General features: G+C 42.5%; 1 protein-coding gene across 3 annotated transcripts in view; it reads left to right on the top strand.

Moving 5' to 3' along the window:
• The window catches only part of SLC1A2 (solute carrier family 1 member 2), a 171,061-nt gene that overhangs the window by 1,958 nt on the left and 144,837 nt on the right, over positions 1–24,266 (top strand). The window lies entirely within an intron of this gene.

Below are 24,266 nucleotides of genomic sequence, written 5' to 3'. Positions count from 1 at the left end.
AACCTGAGTGGCAATGAAAAGACTGGGCAGCTCAGCCCTTTGGTTAATTCCCAAAATTGCACTTACTCACTTGCAAGCGATCACAGGATCCATGTTATGTGAAAAGCAAATATCAGGGACTTCTCTGGGCTCAAGTGGTGGTGTTGGCATTTTCCAGTTTCTCCTAAGACATTTTACCAACTCCGCAGGCTTGTTTTAGGGGAATGGATCTCTAAGCAGGCGTGAAGAGCTGGTATCCAAAGCCAGATCTCTAGACTGCAATCTCCAATAGAAGGAAAATATTTCTAAAACTGTCTCTCTGTGTCCAGGAGAAGGAATTCCTTCCTTTTCTGTCCCCCAGAGTCCTTCCAAACGCATCTGGCATCTTGTCATTGCATGAAATTTTGTCTCTCCCTTTGCCCTAACCATTCTGCAGTTTGGACTTTTTTGATTATTATTTCTCCAAAAAGATGTTTCAGGAAGACACCTGTGTACAAGGAGGGTGGTACCTTGTGCTAAAAAAGACCTTTAGAAATAGATAGTAGGAGCCCATATTGATCAAGATCAGTGCCTTCCCATGTTTAATTAAAAAGGCTTTTATATGAGAAAAGATATGAAAGCATTTCTGGTTGCCTTCAGGGACCTTCTAGACTTATCTTTGCTTCTGAAGGCTAGGGTGGAAAACATCTGTGAAAAAGATGGATGATATTAGTCTTCCAAATCCTGCATCCAGCTTACTCCCTATTTTGATGGCCAGATAGAGGAGAAGTTATGACAACAACCCCAAACTGAGTATGTTTATTTCACCTTTGTCCTAAATGAAAGCTGTCAAATGATGTGACATTCAATATAGAGCCAAAGTGGTTTTCAGCATTTTAGAAAGATTCCCATCCAATTAATCCTATCCTTCTGCACCGGGTATGGTTAAGAAAAGATTCATCAGAGGAATTTATATTTAAGAGATGAAAGAATTGAAAAAAACTTGAATGGCTGGGAAACAAATATAGGATCTATGATCCGTTATTATTTAACAGCAGTAACTGATGAGCAGGTGACATTCTCAGAAGCCCTGGTCTTTCCTTTCTTCTTCTCTTCTCTTATTCCAGGAGCATTTACTGAGCACTTGTTGGGTGGAACTCACATGTGAGGAACTCTGAGTTGGGGGGATACAGAAACAGTCTGGGATCTGCCTTTTAGAAGTCTAGCTCCATCCAGTCAAGGATTTTTATTAGTAAATTGTTCACGTGGATTCATGAGATCTCTTGCCCCTTCTAACATCTTTGATTAATGTGCTTTGTAAAGAAAAATTTACTAAGACTCCTCAGGCTGTCTCCTTTGTTGGCTTTTGCCATTTAACAATATTGAAATTGTTTCCTTGAAACATACATTACTGAGAAGGAAGCAAAAATAGCAATATTGTTATATGCTTTCAATTTATATGTTTTCAGTTCAACTCTGTTTGATCCAGAATGTTTGGGGAATAGGGTAATATGGGAAACTGACCATTCTGGTTCACATTTATTTGGTGATGTCATTAACAGCAGCAGAACGTGTTAATTGCCACTTTCTAAAGAATTATTAGAAGCAATAATGACATCTTATGTTTGTTTAACACTTCACTTTCAAAGCTCATTTGTGTACCTCATCACATTTGGTTCTTCCAGTAACTCTGTGAAGTAGGCAGTCCAACAAAAATAGACTTTAAGGATAAAATTATATATAGAGAATATAATACCATCTTTCCAGAAAGATTCCAATACTTGGAAAAGCTTTGGGGTTATCATCTGAAAATGATGTGTGCTGGGCATGGCTGGTGCAGATTTCTGGCTTTCTCTCAAACTTTTGGCATACCTATCCTGCAAATTGCCTTTTAGGATATTCTCTTTGTAACCTGTGCATTGGTCTTTGCCTGTGCAGAGCGTATGCCACCACAGTCTGGTTTTCTGAGGGCTTTGATTATTTGGAATTGAGATTATTAGCATCCGGTTTCTATAAAAATCAATAGTGGACACTTTGGTAGTTCCCAGGTTCTGGGAGATATTTTCCTGCAAAGCAAGGTCGAATTTAATAGTTGAGCATTCTTTGTTTCTGAGTTCCCTGTCATAGCTAGAATTACAGAGATGGCTTTTAGGTCCCTGACCCAAATTGGAAAGAGATTATAAGTAGTTGGTGGCAGCCAGGCTAGTGTCCATTACAGACTGGGTCCCAGTGGAGTGCCCAGATGCTGAAGAGGCAGGCATTTTAGAAATATCTTCTTGGAGGTGGGGGGTGGCTAGGTCCCTCTGTGTGTCCGAGACCCAAGGCAATCTGTCTTCTGATCAGCTCCCGTGAGCCAAGGGGTCAGGGCGAAGGCCAGCCATGAGGGCCTGTGCTTCAGTTTGACTTAAAGAGCCAGGGAAACAGAAATCTGCTGACAGTGGAAAAACCCCGGCAAGGGAGACCCCTTGAATTTATTATTTCAAGCAAATAAAAGCAAACCATAACCATTGTCCTCTTGCTTTTCCCCTTGGGAATGAATCTGAGGTCAGAGGAGGAAGAGCCCACAGAGTGGACTTACTGGCAAATGAGTGAAAGATATGGGGCTTATGTGGTCTAGAGGGGTTTGCAGGTTGCATGCCTCAGGCTTGGCTGGAATTTTCTTTTCTCATTTTCAATAATATAGAAATCAGCCTCCTTGGGGAAAATAGATATTAGGAGAGCTATGAGAAAACCATTTCATGTTTACTAAGACAGTCGCTTGTGAGTAATTGAAAGCTTAATTCTCAGGAAATAATTTCTAAATCCAGATGAAACTTGGGAGGCGGAAACTCCATGTTATTAAAAACCAAAAGACAAATCTGTTCATCAGTATCAATGGCCACTTCTTTTCCTCTTCCATGCAACACAGTTAGGTGTTTTGTGTCTCCTTTGGCTTTGGCTTTAAAGGATGTGTCAGACAAGGAAAAGTCCTTAAGCAATGATGTTTCAGCTGCAAAAAACGAGCAATATATTTAACAGCTAAGTGTGAGATTTCTGGGTCAGTGTGCCATAAATCCTACAGTTCCAGAATTGCAAAGCTTTTTCATAATTTGAAGCTCAACACAGAGTGATTTCAATGTAAATCCTCCCCTCCCTGCCCTCCTCCATGGCTGTGTCACACAATGCCCTGATGTCTGGTTTCCCCCCTTTTAAAGGCAAACTGAATTGTTTCTCATATTGAATTTTTTCCCCCATTGGACTGGCTTGCCTCTTGGCATGAGCTGAAACTATTCTTCATTTCAATCATCTATTACAATTATTTTAATCTACTAACACACTGATAGTATTAAATCTTCTAGCAATAGTAAGCAGAAGCATTATTCTGAAGATAAAATTTTAGTTTTGCTTGCATTTAAAGAACTTGTCTTCGCAGTCTGAAGAAACATCTAACAAACACCAGACACTGCCTTGCTTGCAGCTTTTGATTTCATGCCCTTAACAGCTTGTTGGGGGCCAAGCAGGATGCTGCATAGAAAGGGTTTTAGAATCCAGATTATGGCAAATCTCTTTATTTACCATGATCGTGAGCTCGTTTTCTCCTCCCTCTGCCCGCCCCTCACCCCGCAACTCTCCAAGTGCCAACTCCTTGGAATGAATTAATTAAAGGAATGTTTAAAAATATCTCATTGCTCCATCTCCACGTGCTCCATCATTGACTGGAGGCAGATGGGCCACATATTTGTCGGTAGAATAGAAAAGGACTAGCATCTCGTTATAAATCTGTCTGGTTGTCTTTAAATGATGTCAGAAAAGACAATGGGCCCGCAGTATTAAAGGAGAATGAAAGGAAGATCTTTAAAATTTTAAAAAGAAGAGCTCATTTTCTTAATGCTTTGGTTTTTCTTTTAAAAAGTGTTGTTTCTCTATGATGTTGATATTTATTTATTTTTCATTCATGTATTTAATGTCTCACTTGGATAAGCAGATATGACCACTGTTTGTGGAACTGCTGTTTGGTGTTTTTGGCAATCTCGACAGTTGCTTTAGAGTATGGACTCACTGAGCAAGAACTGTCCCTTGAAAATGGAATGAAAAGAATGAACTCGATTTGGTGGCTGGACTTGATCTGTGTCAATCCTGGTCTCTAGGATAGATGACGGCAATGTTAAAGACCTTGAATGGAGTGTTTGGGGTCAAGGAGGGAGATGCTGTCCCCATGCCCCGTCTATATTAGAGGCGTCACTTATATCACTGAGAGTACTTTTTTCTCTTACGTTTGGTCAGGAGGGCCATCTGTCACTTGCTGTTTGTAATCTGGCACAGGACTTTCTGTCATGTGGTTCTGCCATCCCAAGTTCCCAGCCACTGTGCTGTCAGGATCACAGAGCTGGTGATGAAGTTGGAAGTGAGGCTGAGATCTGTCTGCCTCCCGCTTTGCCTTTTTCCCAGCACTGGCCATGAGGTACTGGGTGCCTGTGGACTGTATGTGGCCCATGGGTATATTCTTTTAGGCTCACAGAGGATTTTGAACATGTTTTAATTGTTACCTATACTTAAAAATGTTTTACCTTAAAAAAAAATCCCAATTCTGGCTTCTCTTAAAAATTGGGAGATCTGATGACAAACAACCTTTCCTTTTATCTTGGTACCATTTATTGAGTGATTATATCCCAGTATGGCTTTAAACACTTTAATGTGTATCAATGTATTTAATCCCCACAACAATATGATGCAGCAGGAGTGACTCTTAGCCTCATTTTACAGGTATAGAAACTGAGGCACAGAAAGAGTAGGTGAATTGCCCAAGATTTTACAGCCAGTGAGTGACAAAGCTAAGCATCCTGGCTGTGGGATCCATGCCCGTAGTTACTAGGCCACACCTCTTAGCCAGCAGGGCAGGGGTTAACTGGGGTTGAGGAATGGCTGTCTCTTGAGATAGGGCATATACCTTTCAGGTTGCACACAGTCTGTTCTGGGACTGCTTTTCTCATGTTACCTGCTTGACCCCTTACCTCTGCAAGGAAGCTATCGAGAGACTGAAAGCATGCGTTCCATCCTCTTGGTATATACCATTGCCTAGTGGTTTTGGATTTGAAGAATTATTCAAAATCTCATTTCTATGTAAGGAAAGATCATTCAAGCTACCTTCCCCTCCCCCAACCCCCACCCAAGCACTGCTTGTTATTTTCTTTAACTTTGCTCCAGGTTGTACTTAATGGAGAGGTAATTATTTTGTGATTATTGGTTTGGTTGTCAGGAAGCCAATAGCATTGTCTAGTCTAGAGGCAGTGCTTTGAAAGAGCCCAGGGCATGACCACATGGGTCCCAACCTTTGGGATATTGAATTGAGCCTTGGGTATGTGCTTTGTAGTGGTAAATGTAGCTGAGCATATAGCAGCCCCCGGAATTTATTTTTTTCTTTTGCAGCCTTCAGGTGTGGCTGTTTAGGGTTGTGACTTAACTTACACTTTTTCCTGAAACAGCTACTGGTCTTGTCTCTATATGAGTGGGGCTGATGTTTATTTCACAGCAGATGCAAACAGTGATGAGCTAGGGATGCCTTTTGAATTGAGGAAGAAATCTTCCAGAAGCAAATTTCTGTGTTTAAAAGAGTGGAACAGTTTGCTCATCACCCAACAGATGGCAGTAAATGTCAGCACTTGGTCCACACTGGTGGTGGTCTGACTCCCTTTGGAAGCCCTTCAATCCTTAGGGAATCCCAATTTCCATGGCATTTCATTCTCTTTTGATTATAAAAGCTTTCTCCACCAAGTATAGAATTTGGTAAGAGTGAGGCAATGACATATATCTACAGTGTTCAATATCACCATAAACAAATATAAATAGGATCAACCAAGCTTATGTGGCTATATATACATGACTTCATTTCATCCTTGAAAATCCCCTAGGGAATATTATCTCATTTTAGAGATGAAAAAACTGAAACTTAGAGAAGTTTTGATTTTATGCTGTTACTGAGTTTTTTTTTTTTTGTCATCTAATTGTACTGTGTTTTGTATTATCCATATTTTTCAATAAATCCACATTTCCTTAAAATTTCATGGATCCTTCTTTTGCTTTTTTTTAATTTTAATTTTTTGTTCTAGTGGGTGTCTTCAATAATTTCATTCAAAAAAAGCAAGATAGCCAGGTACCTCTGAAGAAAAAATAATGTAAGAATCTTAAATTCTTAAAGAATCTTAAAGAATTTAAGAGGCACTGCCTTAAGAAGGACAACAATTGTTACAGAAAGAAGTCATTCTTTGAGTGGAGATGTAACATTCAAAAGAAAGTGTCACCATAAAAAAGTGAGAATAAGTTTAGGTAATTCAAAATGATTGTCGGACCTATTTGTAGATGTCAAACAAGAGAATTTTAAATGGAAGAAGGAGTAGTACACGAAGGGAGATAGGTAGAAGAAAACAGATAAAGGAAGAAAATCATTCTTCTCTCTTAGATATCATGGAAAGCTAACTGCTGAAGATTGTGTTTAATCTCAATCTTTACTTAAAAGGACAGTTGGGCTGAGCGTAGTGGTGTGCACCTGTAGTCCTAGCTATTTAGGAGGCTGAGGCGAGAGGATCTCTTGAGGCTGGGAGTTGGGGGCTGCAGTGAGCTAACTATCACAATGCCTGTGAATAACCACTGCACTCCAACCTGGGCAACATAGCAAGACCCTGTCTCTAAAAAAATTAATTAAGAAAGAACAGTTGGAATTGGATAGATTTCTTAGGAAAGTGCATGGACATCAACATGAACAAAACCCAATTAGACAAACTTGTTCAAGAGTGAAATGGATGGTTATTAACCAACAACACACATCTCAGATATTCAAAAGTGGCTGATGGTACCTGGGGAATTGGTTCAGCTATCATTTTTTCTATTTATATGTAACATATGGTCTAGAAAAAGTGTAAAGAATAAATATTGGACTAATGTCTAAGAATAGAGAGTAATGGAATTATAGACTGAATCTATTTTCCCAGTATTTTTATGGAACTCAATCCCATCAATCAGCAGATATTTATAAAATCATCATAGAATCTTAGCATTTGAAGGATCATTGATTTTTAGATCATAATTAATTGCTAACATTTCAAATGGAGAACTCATTATCTATTAGTCTGAAAGCATTGAACTTTAGATTCTTTCCACAGATACTGATACACTGGGGTTGAGGTGACATTGGTTGGTCCCAGGAAGCAGATTGTGAGATGGAGACTTGTGTGCATGGAGTTTATTGGGAGGAGTTTTCAGCATAAATCCTCATGAAGGAATGAGGGAAACCAGGGTGGGCAGAGGGAGAGGTTGAAACAGTCGCACCAAAGCCTGCCCACCCACAAGGAGCTCTGAAACAGGGATGACCCTTCAGAATGATCCTGAATTGAGGAAAACAGTCAGGCCTTTCTACCCCTGCATTAACCAGCCATTGAATGGGGCTGTGCTGGAACAGAGGACAGGGTTGGGGTTGGGGGGAATATAGTTAAGAGCTGTCACTTATCAACATGCCCAGCAGCTGGGCAGATGAGTCGTTCAGTCCTGAACGTGGGGGGATAGGGATCTGGGTAGCATGTCACAGCATCCACCACTGTTTCTAAATTCAAATGTTTGAAAGATAATAAAATAATGAGTCTGGTTGCTTGTGATCAGAATATTCAGGCATCCACAAAGCTATCATCTGTAATAAAATGCTATACCTTGCGGGTCAAATGATACAAAATTTCAGGTAGTCAGGAGGAATAACGTCAAGTGGTCTATTGTTCAGCATGGTGACTAGAGTTGACAGCAATGGATTGTGTACTTGAAAATTGGGAGAACAGTAGATTTTCAGTGTTCTCACCACCAAAAAATGATAAGTATGTAAAGTAATGGATACATTAATTAGCTTCATTTATTTTATTCCACAGTGTACGTGTATATCAAAGCATCATGTTGTATACCATAAATACATACAATTTTTATTTGTTAGAAATAAATAAGTAAATAAATAAAGCTGTATCTTAAAAAATAAAAACCTTAAATATTACAAAATGGCATAAAGTAAAAAAGTAAAAGACTATCTCCCGCCCCAATCCTGTTCTCCAGAAATAGTCATTTTTTTTTGTCTGCCCTTTAAGACAGGGAAAGTGGATTCTGATGGGCAGGCTGGGGAGAATTCAAGGTCATCATCTTCCTCAGGTTTTTTTTTTTTTTTTTTTTTTTTTTTGAGACAAGAGTCTTGCTCTGTCACCCAGGCTGGAGTGCAGTGGCATGATCTCTGCTCACTGCAGCTTCCACTTCCTGGGTTCCAGTGATTCTCCTGCCTCAGCCTCTTGAGTAGCTAGGTTTACAGGTACACGCCACGATGCCTGGCTAATTTTTGTATTTTTAGTAGAGATGGGATTCCACCACGTTGGCCAGGCTGGTCTTGAACTCCTGACCTCAGGTGATCCTCCTGCCTAGGCCTCCCAAAGTGCTGAGATTATAGGCGTGAACCACCATGCCTAGCCATCTTCCTCAGTTTTAGCTGTGTCTCACATAGTCACCAAGTACGTATGACAGAAGGCCCTCTCTTCGTTCCAGTCCTTCCAAGGGTGCCATGTCCAATGGAAAGGTGGTTATCTGAAAGTCCTGCTCTAGAGAGAGAAATTAGTTATATTAATCTAATTTCTATCTAGAGTGGTGAGTATAATGGAAGGGGTCAGAAGCAATAATAAATAAATATATTGGGAACAAGAGTGTAGCTGTTATTGATATTTTCAGTGTTGACAGCAGCCATTTTCACACTCCTGCAAGAGTTATTTCCCATGGAGTCCTTACCTGGAGAAAAGTGAACAATGAATTAGATAAATCCTTTCTGGAATATCCACTGCATTGTTCTGTTGATTCAAGAAGTCAGGTATTCTGTCAACTTCAAGCCAAAGGTACGTATATGTTGACATATCTCTGTTCTATTCCACTGGCAAATATGTTCAGAGGTGAAAGAACACTTTTGTTCACACAACCCAAGGCCTTGCAAATTGTATCTTCGTGAGTGTTTTCCCTTATTTTCTTGCATCAGTTGACTCTGCTTTCTGAGACCAAGACATTGATTATCATTGTGTTTGTGTTTTTACCAGCACAACAAATTAATTCCAGTGACTCAATTGTAGAGCAATAGAAGGTAGAGCAAGCCAACCAAATCTCACTGGCAATTGCCTTTCTTTTCTTTCCTTACCTGTTTTTAATAGTTACAAGTCTGTTATTTACCATGGCAGATCGATATTGTGCGTATTTCCAGTTTATGGGTAAAGATGTCACTGATTACATTCAATCTACATTTAGGAAATACATTTTTGCACATAGAATGTAACAGCCAAATAAAAGGGTATGAATGATTCACTATTCACTGTCAAAGAAATTATTTTTAACAAAAACTTTTAACCTTTTGTCCTCTGGACCAGTGGCTCCTTTCCCATAACACAAAAACATGACTTTATTAACAATAAAAACAAAACCCTTAAATATACCTGACATACGTGAAACTGGGAACAAAAAGAGGTTTAATTAAACTTACAGTTCCACATGGCTGAGGAGGCCTCCGATTCATGGCAAGAGGTGAAAGGCATTTCTTACGTGGCGGCACCAAGAAAAAAATGAGGAAGAAGCAAAAGTGGGAACCCGTGATAAACCCATCAGATCTCATGAGACTTATTCACTATCACGAGAACAGCACAGGAAAGACGAGCCCCCATGATTCAATTGCCTCCCTCTGGGTCCCTCCCACAACACATGGGAATTCTGGGAGATACAATTCAAGTTGAGATTTGGATAGGGACAGAGCCAAACCATATCAAGGGGAATGAGGCACTGAGACCAGTTAGAAGATGGCAGCAATAATTTAGGTGGGAGATTATGACCTAAATTAAGGCATAGAAATGAACATAGGTTACCAGATTCCAAGGATATTTAGAAGGACTTGGTGACCAAGTGCAGGTGGAAGGGCTTAAAGCCATCTCTCAGCCTTCTAGATTAAGCAAATGGGGGTGAGGTAAGTACAGAAAAGGAATTCAGGAGAGAAATTAAATTTGAAGAAGACAGTGAATTTGGTTCAGCATACTGGCTTAGCATTTGTGGTGAATGGGATATCAGTAGAGATGCTCACTGGGCAGTTAGAGTCACGAGAAGCCAGGAACTTTATGGAGTGCTATTTGTATTACAGATGTAAGGGAGCTCACCTGCACAGAGCATGAAGTTAGAGAAAAGAATTGGGCTGACAGAAGAATCCTGGGAAGCTCTAGTATCCGAGGATGGGCAGAGGGAGGTGATTCACAGGGTGCAGGGTGCTGAGAAGTAAGGAGGGGAGTCAGGAGTGAGCAGGTGACTTGAAGTGGCCGACAGTGCCGCATGCTATGGCGAGGTCAAATCCTGGGACTGAAAAGTGGTCATTGGATTAGTCGATTTCAAGGCTATCATTGGCCTTTGCCAGAGCTGGGTCAGCAAAGTGATGGCAGCTGCTGCTATGTTGGCATGGGTTGAGAACGGGTGGAGAGAAAATGAATGCAAATTATTTTTTTCCATAAATGGTAGTAAGAGGTAGATGGTACTAGGAAAGCAGATAAGGCGAGAGCAGGATTATATGTTGGGTTGTTTTAGTTTTAGGCTGGGTGTGCTATAAGCCTGTTCATCTGCTAAGGGAAAGGCTTGATTAATGAAGATGAGGTCTTGAATTATCTGTGGAAGATACTGATGAAGGAAAGAGTTAGAACCTGAGGCTAATTCATTGCTCGCTTTGGGGGTTCCTGCAGGAAGAGCAGGGTGCCTCTGTGAGACTGATCCCACAGTATAGGGGAGCACAACCCAGAAGGGACAGTGAGGAAATGGCTGCCTGCCTAGACGGTCAAGTCCACATGGTCAACCCTGGTCATCCGTAGAGTGACAGATGGGGCAGCCAGCTTGTCCTTACTTCTATAGCCTCATTAGTCAGCCAGCTAGAGTTGGATATATTTTAGTAGTGCTTGCTGGTTTTTTTTTTTTTTTTTTAATTTACCTTTTTAATCCTTTCTAAGTCTCCTTAGTTGGAATTCTTCTCTTTCCTCCCTTAACCCTTCATCATCTATGCTCTTGCATGGTTTGTGAAAATTTTCTTGCACCCAGTTTTAATCCCAATCTTCTCTTGGGCTCTGCATTCCCTTTGAATCACTTCCTGAGTATTTATATAGCACATGTATCCTGATAACTCCCAAATGTATGTTTCTATTTCAGGCCTTTTCCCAGGTTCTGGATTCATATATCCTACAACCTAACTGATGTCTCCATTTGTGCAATGCATAGATGTCTGGAAATTATCATAGTACAATGGAACTCTTGATTTTTTTTTCCCATACAAACTCATCTGTACCCACTCCCAAGTTTCCCCATCTCAGTAAATTCTATCTGTTTAGAGATTCAAAGCCAGAAAGGTTGGTATTATCCCTGACTTTTTTTTCTTCCTTCAGCCTCAACCTACAAGCTTACTCATTTCTACCTCAGTTCCTCAGATATCCCATGATCTTGTCCACATTTGCATTCTGTTTTCCAGAACCACTTTCTACCCTCCACCTACCGCCATTTCACAGATGACTGGCATCCTCTGATCCTGGAGCATGCTTTGGTCCTCAGTTTGAATGATATTTCCCAGAAAGGCCTCCTCTTCCCATTCCACCTAAAATAGGTCTCTCTTTCCTAGTCCTACCTCATTCCCCCTGTTTGCTTCCTTCACTGCATTAGTTACAACTTTTACGTATTTTATTCATCTGTCTGTTTGTATCTACAAAGTAAGTACTTTGAGTACTACTTCATCATCACGTCCTCCTAGATCCTAATGCAATGCACTCAGTAAGCATTTGTTGGCTGAATTCTCATCCTTGTCAGCCTGGAGAAGGAGGGAAGGCTTCTCAGAAGAGGTGATGTTTGAGTTGTGCCTCTTTCAGGGAGTCTGTCCTTATTACACTTTGTTCAGAGCTCTCTCATAGCAATTCATCATAACAGAGTGTGCTAAGTGTTTTCTTGTCTGCCTGTTCACTATCCTGGTATCTCTCTGAGGATCAGGGTTACATTAATTTCTTTGTGCCTCATCTTATTACCATTATCACTATGAATGTTAGTGTAATTGAATTGTCTGCCTTGCAAAAGAGATATGCAAGGGCATAGAGACGACAGAAGGGAACAGGTGTGGGAGGAAACAGATCCAAGGTTGAGAAAACATTTCCTTTTGCTTGTTGGGGCACGGTCATCTTGGTAAGGTTCTGGTGGTCAGTTGAACATCCCTATTCCCGCCTACCAGTCAATAATTACCCTTTGCTAAGGGTTAATAGGGTTCAAGGAGGTTACAAGAATAATCAGTTGGGCAGCAGTTCATCTTGTGAAGCCAAAAATGTATTTGTCACAGTCAATCATGTCCCCATGCTACTGTCTGGGAAAATTACAAACTCCTGTATCTGCAGTTCTTTTAAAATGCAATGAAATTTCATCAGAAAAGAGTCTTTGAGCCCATCCTCTATCTTTCCCAAGATGCCTGCCTCCTCTCAGAATCATGTCTGTCTATTCCCTTCCCTTGTTCTTTGTGAAAGAAAACAAGGAGAAGCTAGAATGAATTTGATATTCAGATACAAAGAAGGGATTTCTTAAGTAAAAGCTGATTTTTCAATTGCATTAGTTAAAAAAAAAAATACAGCACTCGAAAAATGATTTAGAAAAAGAAAAGTTACCACAAGCAGACAACATTGTTGTTAAATTGATCTTTTAACTATTAAAGATACATTAGTATATTTAGTCAGTCTCAAGAGAGTTCCCTTACTCTGGTTTTCTATGGGTCTAGAAATAATACCTTGTAGTTGGTATGTGTTTTCCAGTAACCTGAATAAAAATGTTAGCTATTCTTATATTTCCTGAAATGGAGTTCTTTTCTGGAGTTTTCTGGTGACTGGACTTGTTGGGGGATATTTATTGCATCCTGGTGGGATAAGAGAAGAAAACTATGGCTGGTATCTTTCTTGACTCTGTGGGTCCTCACAGTGCCAGTCCTGTGATTGGATGAAAGATCAGCTTATAAAATCCCCTTCCTGAGCCCTATGGGAAAGTCTTCAGCTGAAGCTATCTTCATCATCCTTACGGAAAATCCTAGAATCCTCCTAGATTCAGAGCTAGGGCACTCAAACTGCTGTTTTTGAAGTGAAAGTAGAGTCAAAACCGCGATACTGGGTTTTCTCTCGTCTGCTCTGATAGGGAAGCCATTGTTAGTTGGGAGAACCAAGCATATACAGATTTCATTTTTACTTATTTGCTTTCTTTCTCCCTCTGAAGACACTCAGTGGGGTTCAAGGCAAGTAAACTCCAGATCTCAACACAAAATTCACACGCGATTGTCCAGTGGTCAGACAGACCGGAACAATTTGTCCAGCAGGGAGCACTGTGGAGCCACACCTCTGAGTCATGGTGATTTTCCTGCTGCTTTGAAGCAAGAGCGAGAGGGCAAATTACCTCTTTCCCATGGCCCGCACCAGCTGTTGTCTTGGTTTCCAAGAAGGAAAGCCCAGCCACTTTGTTTACATTCCAAGTGACCTGGAGTAACAACCGGGGACCAGCCCTTTGGAGGCCAAGGCTACACCTGGGACAACTGGCCGAGGTTGAAAGTGAGTTGACAGCAGTTGCCATTCACCAGCGGGTCCTGGGTCCTCGTCCTCATCCTTGTCTTTGTCCTCTTGGCTTCCCCTGGGAGTCATCAGCGGGGTTCGAACAAGATTTGCTGCTTCCGGAGCTTGGGTATGTTCAGCCTGGTTTTTTCTGGGTTATTGAAAAATGTTTTAAGGGAAATGGAGCAACCCTGGGTTAGAAGGGAGGCCTTTAAAGCAGGAAGCCTAGACACTCGAGGGATTGAGAAAACATTTGGAAAGGGTTGGAAAGGCCCCAAAATCAACAACACAAGAATGGAGGTGTGAAAACAGGTATTCATCTTTTCAGAATGACTTATCAGCCACCCCCAAGGTCTAGCTTTCAACCCAATGGGAAGCAAGCAACACAATTAAAATAGGCATGAAAACGTTGTGTTTTGGGAAAGGGCACACTGCCTTAGGAGGCACCGGTGGAGGAGCGGAGATTGATCCACGTGTCCATATGTTTGCTTAGAGAGGACTTTCCCTCTTTGCCTTTGAGCTAAGCTGCCCAGGCAAGCCAGCAAGAGGAAGATGTTCATTCCCTTTTTTTCCTGGGAGCAGGAATATCAGGATTCTGTGTAGCTGAGGCGGCTGTGATGGAGCAGGGACTGATCCATGCTTCCATATGTTTGCTTAAAGGGGACTTTCCCCCGGCGTGGTGGCTCATGCCTGTAATCCAAGCACTTTGGGACGTCGAGGTGGGTGAATCATGAGGTCAGGAGTTCCAGACCAGCCTGGCGAACAGTTGAAACCCCGTCTCTACTAAAAATACAAAATTTATCCGGGCATGGTGGCGAGTACCTGTAGTCTTAGCTACTTGGGAGGTTGAGGCAGGAGAATTGCTTGAACCTGGGAGGCAGAAGTTGCAGTGAGCTGAAGTTGCACCACTGCACTCCAGCCTGGGCCACAGATTGAGACTCTGTCTCAAAAAAAAAGAGGACTTTCCCCCTTTGCTAAGCTGCTGAGCCAAGCCAGCAAGATGAAGATGTTCCCTTGTTTTTAGGGAGAAGGAAAATCAGGGTTCTGTCCAGCTGTGGCTCTAGTGTCTATTTAGGGGGCTTTTTAAATTAACCCTTGAGTTTCTCATGTCATAAGATCACAGGATATTTGTTGAATAAATAAATGCATGCAGCTGAAGAGCTCACTGGATGAGTTCTTTACCTCAAGAATTTCTGGTTTCTCCTTCAAGGCAATCTTAGATTATTTGGGCATAAACATAGGAACTCTGGGAAGCAGGACCTGCTTTATGGATATGCGACTTGGGCAGTCCATGGTTTAATGTTCTGCTCTTATCTTGAAATGTTTAATTTGAACAAGGGGTCTCAAGATTTCATTTTGCACAAATTACGTGCAGACCCACACATTATGTAGCCAGTCCTACAGGGAAGCCACATGTGTGCAGGCTCGTATGAAATCCTCTTACCAGTGACAGTGAACATGGTAAAGATGACAGATAACCTTGAGACAATCTGCCTTCTGGCAGTGCACTGAAATATTCTCATAAGGAGATACTTTCATAAAACAACTTCTGAGCCAGTGTTGCACAGCAGTTAAAAAGATGTGTTTTATACTCAGAAAGACCTAGGCAACCATTCCTGTTCCACCACTCACTAGTTGTGTGACTTTGGAGAAGTTAATTAGCTTCTTTGAGACTCAGTTTCTTTGTCTGTTAAATAAGGACATTATCACCCACCTGATAGAGTTTTGCAATGGATGAAGGCAGGATGTGTGTGAAGCACTTGGCATTAGTGCCTGGGACCTGGAAGATACCCATAATGGTGATTGTCATTGTTCTTCTTGGAATAACATTACTGTGTTACTTTTAGTCTGTTGAACTTAGATGGGGTTATCCCTCAGTCTCTTGACTTTGCACATTAGGCTGCTAACATTTGCTGCATACCCACAGGTATGTTTGCTAATTCTTTTCCACAGAGCCACAGGTGATAAGATTAGAAAGTAGACCCTGGGCTTCTTTGATCATTTGAGTGCCGTGTTTGCACTAGCGAAGAGTTGTTTGAAGCTTTTTCTCTTATGTGCGTTTAATCCATAACTGTTTTTACTCACAACACTTCTGACTCCAAATGCATGGTGTCTTTCTCGGCACCAGGCAAGTGTCCTACAAGTCAATTCAATTCTGATGCTATCCACCTGGACTATGGCTATCCCATAGATTGAGGGCTCAGTCCTATGAGGCTGCCTTCGCTTCAGGTGTCAATCACAAGTCCCAGGTTGTCACTGGTACTTCTGACTGACAGGCTGTAATTTCAGGGGATTTGCACAACACCCTCCTCAAGTTCAATAATTCCCTAGAACAGCTTACAGAACACAGGGAAATGTTTTACTGATATTTACCAGTTTATTATAAAGGACACAACTCAAAACAGCCAAGTGAAAGAGATGCATAGGGCAAGGTATGGGGAAGGGCTTGGAGCTCCCATGCCTCTCTGGGTGGGCCACCCTCCCAGCACCTGGATGTGTTCATCAACCTGAAGTTTCTCAGACCCCACTGTTCAGGGGTTTTTATGGAGCATTCATTATGTAGGTATGATTCATCATTGACCATTGGTGATTAACACATCCTCCAGCCCCTCTTCCCTCCCTGGAGGTTGGTGGGTGGCACTGAAAGTTCTAATCCTTAGTCTTTCTGGCGAGCAGTCCCCATCCTGAAGCTATCTAGGGGCCCCCAGCCACTGGTCATCTCATTTGCATACAAAAGTCACTCAAAGGTTTTAGCTATGTGCCAGGATCTTGGGACAAAGACCAAATATTTATTTTTTACTGTATCACAGCCCTATAATATCAAAGTCTCCCCAAGCAAGGAGTGCCTGACTTTTCACTCATTCACTCATTCATTCATTCATTCATTCATTCACAAACTTTCTAAAAATATAACTGATTGTTTCAGGTGATGTTGGGTGGGAGGAAAGGAAGTAAAAGATGTTTCAAGCCTAGGACAGGCAGCCACTAGGCAGGGACATCATAGAGGGCCCCGAGCCTTGGAAGGAGGGGATGGACTGGATGACTGTTGTTTCCTTTAACACTGAGGGTCTACCCCCACCAATATGGTGCTTTAAGGTTTCCAACACCTTAAAGCATCTCAAAGGCCAAGATGAGTTTGACTGAGAAACCTGTGACAGAAAGGTACAATTAGCAGGTGAGTAGGTACGTGGGTAAAGGGAATCCATGTGGTATAGAAAAAAAAAATGCTCATCTCCAAAATAAAACATTAAAAAAGTGGTATGCAGCTAGGATGTGTTAACCAAAAATAAAATTCTAAGCTCCCCAAGCAATTGAATGGACCCCTTCTCTCAGCCAAGGGCATTCTAAAGCAAACCTGAAACACTAGTTTATGCCATCATGAGGATGGGTGGTTGAACATGCCTCGTTATACCTTCCTTCATTTGGAATTCAGGTACAGTTGACCAGCATTAACATTTAAACAGGAACCTTAAGACAGACAAAACAGACTCTTTGTAGCAATAAGATATCAACATGACAGATAACAGGCCCTGAAAGAAATCAAAGTATTTCACCCCCAAATATATATTTAACATATTCTGAAATGCCCTGCAAAAGCTGTCTCTTGTGGGGAAAATCTACTTTCTGTAGAGAATCCTGTTCCTTTTTCAGGTCTTTTTTTCTGATCCAGGAGAGAATTAACTAAGAGTCTGGCACATTTTTAAGTCTGATAAGAAACACTTATAGTCCATTCTCTCTGACACCTGCTACCTGTAGACTTAATCTGCATAATAAGGACCTTGGGCCCCACAACCCCTTATCTTAACCCAGACACTCCCTTCCGTTGATTCCAGGTCTTTAAATAAACTTTTTCAACCAATTACCAATCAGAAAATCCTTGAACCTACCTATCACACCGAAGCCCCACCTACCCACCTCCTTGCTTCCAGTTGTTCTGCCTTTTGGAACCGAAGCAATGTGCATCTTACATGTATTGATTGATGTTTTATGTCTCCCCAAAGTATATAAAATGTGTAAACAAACCAAGCCATAGCCGGACCCCCTTGGGCACATGTTCTCAGGATCTCCTGGGGTTGTGTCATGGACCATAGTCACTCATATTTGGCTCAGAACAGATCTTCTCAAATATTTTACACAGTTTGATACTTTTCACCAGCAAGCACTAAAAGACTTCTATTTGATTATTTTTCAGGAGAATCAAGTAGTTAGACTTAAAAAAAATTATCTCTCTATAAATTTTCATGGGATTGATTTTTCATGGATATACCTATATGTGGCTGAAGTAAACCATATTAAGGCACCATTCTGTAAGGGTGGAGAGTTTATCCATAACAAATTTATTCATCGTAGATGAAATCCATACAAATTAGACACAAGCATGATCTTCAAAAACCCCACAGTACTTATCTCACTAACCAGGAATAAATGTCTTTAACATTGGTATATTTTATTTCAGATGCATATACACATGTCAATACATTTCTTATAGTGGGAGCATAGCCTACAGATTTTTGCAACCTACGATTTTTACTTAGCAATGTGTTGTGAACATATCTTAATAAGTGAATCTATAAACTTTTTTAGTGGCTGTATATAGTTTTCATTTTTTGGAGTTACCATGACTTTTACAAACTATCTCCTATTGTTGGATATTTAGCTTGTTTCTAATTTTCACTATTATAAATATCTTGCATGTACACCTATGCTGACCTGTCTCACTATTTCTTAGGGTAGGTTGCTGGAAGGGAAATCGCCAGGTCAAATGGCACTCATACTCATTATTTTGACACATGCTGCCAATTAGCCAGTGTCTGAAGGGGCAGGAGATTCTCCAATGCAGTTGTCTTTTTGAGTCGCCCTCACCGCTGTGTCTCTTACTTGCAGCTGTGATATCGAATGGCTCTGGGGTTGACTTTGAATTCTTCATCACATGGCAAAATCTTGAGCCAGGTTTAGGCTAAACAAAATCTTTCTTCTGTATTTGGTGAACTTTTTGTTCCTAGGTTGGCTCTTTGTATCTCCCTAACCTTCTGTGACATCCCACATCACCCTATGTTGAAATTGTCATTTAAAAAACGTAAATTGAAGCACATTCTCTGATTTCGTTATCTGTAATTGTGTAGAGTTCACATTGTATTTCTAAGAACTTTGCTTTCTTCTACTGAGTACTTTCTCTAAAATGGTGACTCCCGACTTTATTCAGGGCTGGTTCCTTCTTTTTGGCCCTGCAGATGGAAAGAGCTGAATATCCCCTCTATTTTGAGTAGGAATAGATGATCGAATACTCCACATACAAATGGAAAAGGCATCCTATATCCACAGCTATCACCATTACCAGGTTTGATTCTCGTGTTCGTAACTATCTTGTCTCAAGACCCACCCTTACCTCCTCCTCCTCCTAGCTCTACCTCCTGCTGTGGCTATCTAGATTTTGTATTTACATTCTATGGTGGGTCTTCATTTACATAACAAAGTGTGATGGAGAGCAGGAAATCTTTTAGATAAATCAATCAGGGAAAATCATACAAAATGGCTTCATTATCTGGGTAAGTCAAGCTCAAGATGTTTATAATTAGAGTACTTAACTATGCTTGCTTTAGTTTCCCATGAGCCTTAGGAGGCATTTGCAGGAGGCTAAGTGTTGGTGAAGACCAACTCTTGACTTCCTTAGGGATAAAGTGGGACTAAATTGGGAGGACAGCAAGGTAGGGGCAAGATGAAGAGGAAGGAAGAGTAGGAAGGACATGTTAAAGGCATCTGTAGGCTTGCTTTTTCCAGGCTGATAGGAATAGATTGCAAGCCAAACATTTTTATTTTGTGAGTAACTTGCAGGGTGATGCAAATAAACTCCCTCAAATGAAGTGTCTCCTAGAATCCCTAATGACCCAGCCATAGGCAGCCTATGCAAGGTCTAGTGTATTATCCTTCCTTCCCATTCAGGAAGCTGCTGAAACACCCTCTGGTTATTCTCATGTGTTTCACAGCACCAGAGCTGAGCAAATGGAGTGGAGGCTAAGCCTCTTCACATTGCCTCTCTGACACAGTCGGGCAGCGGTACGACTTTCTATTCCTGGATAAACTGTGGACCCCAAATATGTATTTGAGCAGTCTTAACATGGTGTGGTGTTGCTGTAGGCTTAGTATCCTATGAATGGATCATTTCCTAGTAGTGCTTCAAGTTTGGGCTGTGTTTCCTTGATCAAACTCAGGCCATATGTATTTTTTTTCTTTCCAACTTTTATTTTAGGTTCGGGGGTACATGCTTGGGTTTGTTACATGGATAAATTGCATGTCACAGGGGTTTGGTATACACGTTATTTCATCATGCAGTTAATAAGCATAGTACCTGATATGTAGTTTTGTGATATTCACCCTCCTCCCACCTTCCACCCTCGAGTAGACCCCAGTGTCTGTTGTTCTCTTCTTCATGTCCATATGTCCTCAATGTTTAGCTCCCTCTTATAAGGAAGAACATGTGGTGTTTGGTTTTCAGTTCCTGCCTAAAGTTGCTTAGGATAATGGCCTCCAGATGCATCCATGTTGCTGCAAAGGATATGATTTCATTCCTCTTTATGGCTGCATAGTATTCTGCAGTGTATATGTACCACATTTTCTTTGTCCACTTCACCATTGATGGGCACCTAGGTCAATTCCATGTCAGATCATACTTTTTTTCTATCCCCTTCAAAAGTGAAAGGGGCCAGTGCATGTGAAGTTTGGAAATGAAAGCCAAGTAGGCTTATATGTCTTGTGAGGAATAATATGGTTCTCTACTTGTCATCACTGTGGATGGACTCAGGATGTTCCAGCCCCCTTGTTATCCTGAGGACCACAGTCAAAGCATGTTGAGAGACCCAGGTTTTAGCCCTGCCTGTGCTGCTGGCTGCTGGACCAGCAATCCTTCTGTCATATCTCACAATATGCTTTGTGAGTTTTAAAGACTGAGAAAGAAGAAAATGGAGTTCCCTCATGTCTTTGTTTGGGTTAGTGTCACACAATTCCATAAATTGGGTGGCTTAAAAATAACAGAAGTTTATTTCTCATAGTTGTGGAGCCTGGTTAGTCTACGATAGAGGTGCTGGCAGATTCGGCGTCTAGTGAGGGCCCACTTCCTCATAGATGGTGCCTTCTCACTGTGTCCTGACCTGGTGGAAGGGGTGAGGGGTCTCTCTTGGGGCTCTTTTGTAAGGGCTCTAATCCCATTCATGAGGGCTCCACCTGCCTGACCTAATCACCTCCCAAAAACTCACCTCCAAATATCATCACCATGGGAGTGAGGATTTCAACATAAGAAGTTTGGAGGGACACAAACATTCAGTCCGTAGCAGCCCACCTAGCATCTAAGACGTGGCTTGGGTGTATGCAGAGCTTTGCTTCTTTCCACTCAGTATGGAAGCTTTAGGAGACTTGCCTGCTGCCTGCTTTACCTGTGTTTGTCTCCTCCTCTTGGGCCTCTCCTTCTGGGTGCTGGCTCTGTTGGGGTCTTGGGGTCTCGTACCTTCTCCTGACTTTGTGCTGCTCCCTTGGACAGTCTTTAGTGGAGGGGTGAGGTGGGAAGAGCTACACTTCCCTTTGCTCTCCTGTCCCTTAATTCCCCAGAGCTTCACACATACAAGGACTTTATCAAAGATTAAAAGAGAGCGAGAGAGAACCTTAAAAATAGCTATTCTCAGAAGTTAAGAGAAAAAAAAAAAACCCTAAGCTTTTGACAGGAAGTCACCTGAGAGATTACTCTGTGTTGGTGCCTGGCTTGAGGTCCGTCCTCCTCAGAGTAAGTGCTCCTCTTTCAGTCCTCCATGGGGCAAACTCCCACTCCTGTCCACAGTGGATCCCCACTGCCCTCCCTACTCAGGGACAGCCCATTGTTGTTCATTGGGGGGTGTTCCCGAAGTCTGAGTTAATCACTATGGATAGCACTGCCAGGAGCACCAGTGGGAAGGATGCTGTCCTCGGGGGTCTCTGGGATCCTTTGAGCATTGACCCACGCTTAGCACACTAAGGACACCTTAGACCCCTGAGGACACTTGCCTTCCAGACCTACCAAGGAGAGAAATGCTTTTCTAGAAGGCAACATACCTGCAGCTGTATCCTCTGTGTGCCACAAAAGAACAGTTGTCTTTATTGTGCCTTGACCTTTTCTCATCTTTCAGCTTCCATGTCATGCCCAACGGCATAACAGTACAACAGAAATGGGACTCAGCACCCAGTACTGTGCCTCTCCAAGCCTCCAGGCCATTTGGCTCTGGCCACTCCCACTCACTAGGTCAGACCTACAGGTTTGCTCACCTGTGGTTCCATCCCATCCTTGGCTGGTGGGATGGTGGCCTTGCAGCCGACTAGGAGAAACTGAAGGTGGGGCAATGGAGTGAACTCTGTAGGAAACAGAAGGGGTCAGCCTACCTGTTTTGGCTGGGTCATTCAGTCGTTTTCTAAAGGCCAAAGTTCATGCTCTTTTGACCAAAGTTAGGGATTTTTTTTTTCATCAGGAGAGTTAAATGAGCTATTTGCATTTCCGTATTTTTGAAAAGTGGTCTTTCACTCCAGCAGGTTCAGGCTGCCAAATCGGTGTGCCCCCCGCATCTATGGACACCAACATCACAGCCACCCAGAGCAATGGGGCAGATCCCTACGGTGCCTGAGCAGCAGGTTGAGGCTTTGGAAACCTGTTTTGATGTGTCTTTGATCCCTCCACACATGGCTAAAGGCACATAGGAGACAGAGTGTGGACCTCAGGCTTTTGCTGCAACATCATGAGAAAAGCAGGTCTCCCCTGCTGCCTGTAGCTGGCGGGTGGGTAGGAGGAATTTCCTTAAAATAAAAATTTAGACCCCAGAGTTGGGGCTGGGGTTTGTTCAAGGACTGGGACAAAAGGAGGTGATAGAAAGGAGGGAGCTTGAAAATTGCCAAGGGAGGAAGGAAGGGCTCAGTTGAACAGAGCAGTCTTTTTCCTTTAGAAGGGGACTGGAGGATGCTCCATCATGGTTACAGAAGAGCCCCAAGGGCTGTGGGACCTTCTTTAGCGATTCCCACCAGCCAAAAGCCACAGGGAAGAAGAGGAAAGGGGACAAAGAAGCCCAGAGTGATAAAAGGGAGTCTCTGTTCTCTCCCATTCTTTAAAACCAGAGCATTTTGAGCAAACCACCATTAAGATACTTGCTTTATTGATTTTTATACATTTTTAGTTGGCTATTTTGGGGATTGGGGGAGACACAAATCCCTGAAGGAAATGTTCAAAGCTGGGAGGAAAAGTGGTTGGTGACTTTTTTCCCGTATTTGTAAAACATCCTTTCACATTTTGTCTGAATGCCTCTTGCCGGTTGCCAAATCCTAATTTGATTAAAGGTTTAGCAATGAACACCAGTTTAGAATGGTTTTGCCGTCTCTGCTCAGGACAATAGGCAGTGGAAAGAAGTGAAGAGGGGGCTGTCAGATGCCCCACAATGGGGGCTGTGGGTGCTGTGGGTCACCTGCAGCCATCTAGCTTTGAAATGACTGGGGAAGGGCCTCCTGCATTCACTGTGGGGAGAGGTCAGGAGCTGGGCTGGCCTGTGTCTTCAAAGTGGCAGCTTTAGAAATCAGGAGAGTCTCCTGGGACCAGCTCAAGCTGCAATAAAATGCGGTGCCATTCATGCATTAAACAGTTCCTTACAGACAGGCTGCTTCTCCGCTCGGCGTTAGGGACAGCCCTCTGGGAGACAGACACAGCCGCACCTGGCAGCTGCATGGAGCCCAGCAGCCCGAGACTCTGGGTGATGAGGCACCTTGGGCTTCTGCCACCTGCTAGCTCCACACTCTGACCCAAACCTTCACACGGGACACCTGGCACCAAGAAGGAGGACAGAGATGTTTGAATTTAGGATCAGGTACTTACTGGATGAATGACTTGGCCTCTCAGAGCTTCAGGTTCCTCATAGACTCCCACTATAAAGTAGGTATGATAGCACCTGTCTTGGAGGGTTGTAATGATGGTCATCTGTCATTTGACCAGTGCTGAAACATATAGGTATATAGGTGACCAATGCTCGAACATATAGGTATATAGGTGCTTGGAAAAAGGTGGCTGTTTTGAAATATGCTATGATTTAAGCACCGGTGTGCTCAATAACCCCCTAAAACACCTAAAGTTGAGACTTCAAGATGTATAAAAGCTTCCAAATGGATTCATTCCACATTTATCCACCCTCCCCCGCCAAGTACACACGTGCACTGCTGAATCTTCCAGAAGGGGAGGTCCTAAGGGTGCCAAGCCCTCCCAAGATACTGGGAGGGACTCGGGGCACCGCCTCCAGACAGTTTTCCCAAGACCCTCCACTGCCACTGGGAAAAAGAGTGTAGGAACCCCGGGGGCCTTAATTTAGGCAGCCAAAGGGTAGGCCTTGGGAGCTCCAGCTCGCTCAGATTTTTGGTCTGGCAAGATGGAGTATGAATAAGAAACTCTGTAAGCGTTTAACTGCTGATTGGCTCTGGGAATTTCCAATAGTATCCGCAATAGAGAAGGCAGGTCCCCTTCCCCCAAAGCGTCAGAAGCCGGCTTCCTCCTCCTACTCCTGGTGACTTCCACTGCCTTAGACACATGGGGGCGCTGCAGCCCCACTTTTGCTGGATGCCCTACCCATCTGAGCCCTGAAAGATCCTGATTTTCCTCTGTATCTGGGTGAGTTCGCATTCTCTGTGTCTTCCTATGTAGAAATCAGCGAA

The sequence above is a fragment of the Papio anubis genome, chromosome 12 (genome assembly GCF_008728515.1).
Source record: "Papio anubis isolate 15944 chromosome 12, Panubis1.0, whole genome shotgun sequence".
Classification (NCBI taxonomy): domain Eukaryota; kingdom Metazoa; phylum Chordata; class Mammalia; order Primates; family Cercopithecidae; genus Papio; species Papio anubis.
The sequence above is the reverse complement of the archived record's forward strand: the minus strand, read 5'-3'. Positions and strand labels throughout refer to the sequence as shown.